General features: G+C 37.8%; 1 pseudogene; it reads right to left on the bottom strand.

The window, feature by feature from the left end:
- Window positions 1-3,844: 3,844 nt before the first annotated feature.
- On the bottom strand, window positions 3,845-4,612 carry LOC130858976 (40S ribosomal protein S4, X isoform-like; annotated as a pseudogene).
- Between the last annotated feature and the right edge of the window lie 451 nt (window positions 4,613-5,063).

Consider the following 5,063-nt stretch of genomic DNA (forward strand, 5'->3'; position numbering starts at 1 on the left):
TCATGAATTGACAGAAAGCTTCTGTTGACAGAAATAGCATTCTTAAAATGGCTTACATATTGGCAGGCATGTTTATCCAAAATGTGAAATGTTTGTGAAAGCCCATCAGCAAAGCCTGAATACCTCTTGATGTGCAAGTGCCTGTACTCTAAAAGAAACCTACCTCTGACTTCAAAGAGACTATGTTAGACGTATAAGTACATGCAAAATCACAGGCACTGCTCTTGGACATGGGAACGGTTGAAGCCCATCTCTTCTGTGTTTGGAAGAAAAGGAGGGGAGGGAGAAAAATTGTTGGCAAAGGGGGTAGTAATGATGATTGGTACTTGAGGAAAAGGTCAAGAAATTTTATCAGTTGGAGAAATTTTTAACAAGGCTGAAAATGTGTTACGAGCTGTGGAACAGCTACTGGAGGAGAAAAATTGCAGGATATCCTGTCTGATCCAATTCACATAACCGTGTTGTGATGGGTGGGAGGAGGAACTGTGTGTAATATCTCCAGCTTTTGATTTGGTTTTTATTGAGACAAGCTCAGAAAAAAACAAACTAGGTATTAAACAATTATTCTGTCCTCTGAATAACAGCCTGCATGTTACCAGCATTATCAAGCATTCTAAAGCCAGCGATCTAAAACCTTCTAGACACTTTTTGTCTATATTCTAAAAACACTTTTGCAAGAACTTGTTTAACAGCATTGAGCATCTCGGATGCAAAAGGCTTGTGGTAGGCACTAAACATATAAATATAAATAATGCGGAGGCTTTATCTTTGAGATCCCAGTTGACTGGTATCTTTCTGGAAATGCAAACACATTAATACAGTATGATGTTATAAAGTGGACAGTAGAGTAATAAACAAAGACACATGAAAGAGAGAGAGGAATGGCCTGTTCTCTCCATGTGCAAAGGATATGGAGATAAGTTTTAAAGGGAGGGCAATTTTGAGCTAAGACTTAAAGGGGAGCAAGAGTTGCTTGATGAAGGAAAGAAGAGAGCATAGGAAATCAGAAGACCATCTCACAGTTAATACTGGCCTGTAGCCTGAGAATGGGCTTCTGTTCCAGACTCCCCTATTTATAGCCAAAGATTTACGGGTCATTACAGATTAAAAGTTGCCCCTTAAGTTGTTGCCTGGGAAACACTCTCCAACTATGTTATGATTGGTTCTTTTCCAGTGTACAATTAATAACTGTAACAAAACTGACAGTAGTATATTTAGGTTCAGAAGTTTCAGCATCATGTCTCTCTGGGATAGCAAGAAAGCAAGAGTTCAACTGCTAGACATTTGCTTTGCAGGCACTCTCCAAGCATAGGGAAAATTTAGCATGGATACATTAATATTTTCCCAATTACATGCTTTCACCCCAGGCTTTCCCATCTTCTGCCGTTAAATTTCAACTGGAACTACATAATGCCCAGCTATAGATTTTTTTTTTTTAATTCTCAAGATCTTCTTCCAATTTAAACATGTATTTCTTACCTCTAGCGCCCTTACCATTTTTTTTTGTGAAAATACAATCTCTCTCCTCCAGGCAAGTAAAATAATTTATCATAAAGTAGGGCTCAGCGGCTGGGTCAGAAGTAGGGTTACTCACTGAGATCTTATTGTGCTTCCTCCAGTCACCCCTACTGGTCCACTGCCACTGGGAGAAGGCATGGGAAGAGATATGGGAACCTCCTTGCTGTACCTCAAAAGTGAATTTAGAAAAGCAGCACAGTGTGTCGTTTCTCGAAGAAAATGTTGAAAAGGAATCTGTTCATCAATCAAAAGAAATCATATCTTCAAAAAACCTAGTAGGCAGGATGGCATCATGTCAAATCTAGCCTAAGGCGGGCGTGTGGAGACAGAGTTCAATGTCCTTGATATCTAAAGGCTTAAACTTACAGCAGTAGAAATTGTTTGAACAATATTCTTATTTTTAAATGCCTTTCTTACCATTAAATTAATTTTAGCATAATTACCTTTAATATAAAAGTTCTAATATTATTAATTTTACATTGTATCAGTAACAGGAAACAGAACACTTTTTAAATATAGAAATAGCCAAAGTCAAAAATTAATATCACCTATTACCTAATGACCAAGAGATAACTATTTTTTATGATTTTGATTCTACTTTTTCGATTATCTTATGCTTATATAGACTTAAAATATTGAGCTCATTGTGTGTATATTGCTTTAAACTCATACATAATCTCTTAATTCCTTTAATTCCTCTCCAGTCTTCTATACATATTAGTTGTAATTGTGTTTGTTTATATTTCTGGTCAGTTTCTTCACTAATTATTTTTTAAACATATGTATTATTTTTACATAGTCATAATACTAATTTTAATGGCTATCTGATATTCTACTACATTGATAAATATATATTAAGTATATTTAGGTAATTTAAAGTTTTAATTATTATAAGTGTGATTTCTTGAAATAGCTTTGTATTTAAAAGCCTCATTCTTCTTGTAGTCCATTAAACCATAAACTTATTGCTGCCACCTGGTTCCACAGTGGCCATAGAATATAGTCAATTAGAGTAAAGGGGAAATGGAATAATGTAGCCATTGGCATCCTAGGTCAAAGAAATACTGTATAAATACAATGTAACAAGCATATATGGACAATGTTGATGTCACCTCTCTGTGAGTGGCTGGGAAATGGTAGCAATATGATGCCCAGTTTTGTCTCAGCCATCATAATTGCATGTTCCATAGATAACTATCAGTAATTAAAGAGGCAAAGATCCAAATCTTGCTTTGGCTTCAAAAGAATAGCAATAGCTGTGGTATCCCGGGTTGTCGGCCAAAGTTACCAGGAGTCACAGTATTCAGATAAAATGTATTTACAGTTCCCTCTATTCTTAATTCCACATAAGAAATTCTTAGAATATCCAGATACAGTCCAAATGAGACTTGATCAACAATTGTTTTTACTATTTATTTATAAGGCTAATGGCTTTTCTTCAATGGCATGTTGATGTTTTAAACTAAGCCAAGTGTGACTAAGCCAAGATTCTTTAGCCCAACGACCGAATTAAATAGCACCACCTTCTATGAAGCAACTCATATGCTCTATGATCACACGTGTATATAACAATCATACACCAGTATAATAAGGGTGTATAATTTTCTTCCCTCCAGAGATAAAAATTAGAGCCAAACATGCTTGGATCATGGTTTCATGTAATAGTGCTCTTTGATAAAAATAGACATGAATAATGAATACTAAACAGGAAGCTGACTTTATGAACAAGAAAGAAAATGCATGCCTCATTTCAAAGAAGCCAGTCACTAGCTTTAATAGCAAGCCACGGGATTAAGCTCATTAAAACATTTGCCGAAAGGAGAAGTCTAATTTATTTCTTGTATTTCTTCATGTCATATGATTAATATAAAGCATGGAGGGGGATTTTGTGACCTGGATCATGATTTTAATCTGCACGGAACACTTTTATATAGTTTCTTTATGTGAGTACCACAATTAAGTTCAACTGATGGTATTCCAGATTTGAAGTTTGATTGTGAAGTTGATTTTTCTTTCTTTACCTTTAATCAGGCCACTGAGAGAAATTCTATACTCTGAAAGTTAGCTGTGATGGACGGAATTGTGTATCGGGTAATCGATTTTGTCTGTGAGCTCCTCTGCCAGGCATTGAGCGCTCAGAGGTCAAGATGGAATCATTGTGTCCTTAGAACCTTGTACTTTTGCCAGGTGCATGGTAGGCATTCACTGTTTACCACTGAGTGGCTGCATATCTGATCTTCCTCTTGTATTTCTTTTTTTTTTTTTTTCAGTGTGGTATTATCTTTAAGTACAAAGCCTTTCCCAATCTTGTCACCTAGAGATCATTTTATCCACTGCTCTGTTTGGCCACCAGTTTCGTCTCTCTCCTCAGCAATGATGAGAAGAATACCCTTTCCCCAGGGAAGAGAGATCCATGGTTTGTTGCCTTTGCCAACAACGAAAATGTTGGAGACCCAGATGGCAAAGCTGTTGCCGTTGGCATCTTTCTCATGAACTATATCAAAAGAACCAGGATGTCTCTTACTGTTGGTGACCACACCAATTCTTCCCAAGTTAGCACATCCAGTCACCATGCACAGGTTACCAGTGTCAAGTTTGACAAAATCAGTAATCTTGCCAGTCTCCAAATCAATTTGAATGGTGTCATTCAGCTTGATGAGGGGATCAGTATAGCAGATGGTGCGAGTATCATGGGTCACCAGATGAGGGATTCCTTTAGTCCCCACAAAGCTCTTTCTCACTTTGGACATATACTCGGCCTCCTCAGGTGTAATATGATGAACAGCAAAGCGACCCTTGATGTCACAGATCAGACGAAAATGCTCTCCAGTCCTGTCAATACTGATGACATCCATAAAACTAGTAGAGTAGGTTCTATCAGTGCGGACCTTGCCATCAATCTTAACAAACCCCTGCGTGCAGATCTGCTTTAAAGCATACTTAAGTCTGTTCCTTAGGAAAATGATTAGGGGGGAGACTTGCCCTCAGCTTGTGGGGTAGATGGATGAAAGGCAAAGACACCAGTCAGTTTATCCAGCATCCAGTGCTTTGGAGCTTCTCCACACTTCAGGTGCTTCTTGGCACGACAAGCCATGGCTGCACTAGGCACAAAAAGAGTTCCTCTTTTATTTCTATCCTTGGTTACTGGTATCATCATCCATACTGTCTCCGAAATTAAAAAGATTCAGGGTTGCCCCTCACTCCCACCTGACTATCTTTTCACTTATTCCCTTAATGTCTTTCCTCTCCATCTCCAGGGCTGCCACTGTCCTCATTTAGAGCTTTGTAATTTTTTTTCTAGGATATTTCAGCTGTCTCATTTGGTGCCCTTTCTTCTAGACCCTCTCTCCACTTCATTCTCCTGAGGTACCTAATAAGACACAGTTGTAGTCAAGCCACTTAAACATCCCCTATAAGTACAAACCGATTCTGAGTTGAATTCCAAACAACCCAGCATTACAAATGCACAATCCCATATCAAGATCAAATAACCTTGCCATTTTCACAGTAAAAGTTTTAGTTCCTATACAGTAGTAATGCCTCAG

This window comes from Hippopotamus amphibius, chromosome 8 (genome assembly GCF_030028045.1).
Source record: "Hippopotamus amphibius kiboko isolate mHipAmp2 chromosome 8, mHipAmp2.hap2, whole genome shotgun sequence".
Taxonomy (NCBI): Eukaryota; Metazoa; Chordata; class Mammalia; order Artiodactyla; family Hippopotamidae; genus Hippopotamus; species Hippopotamus amphibius.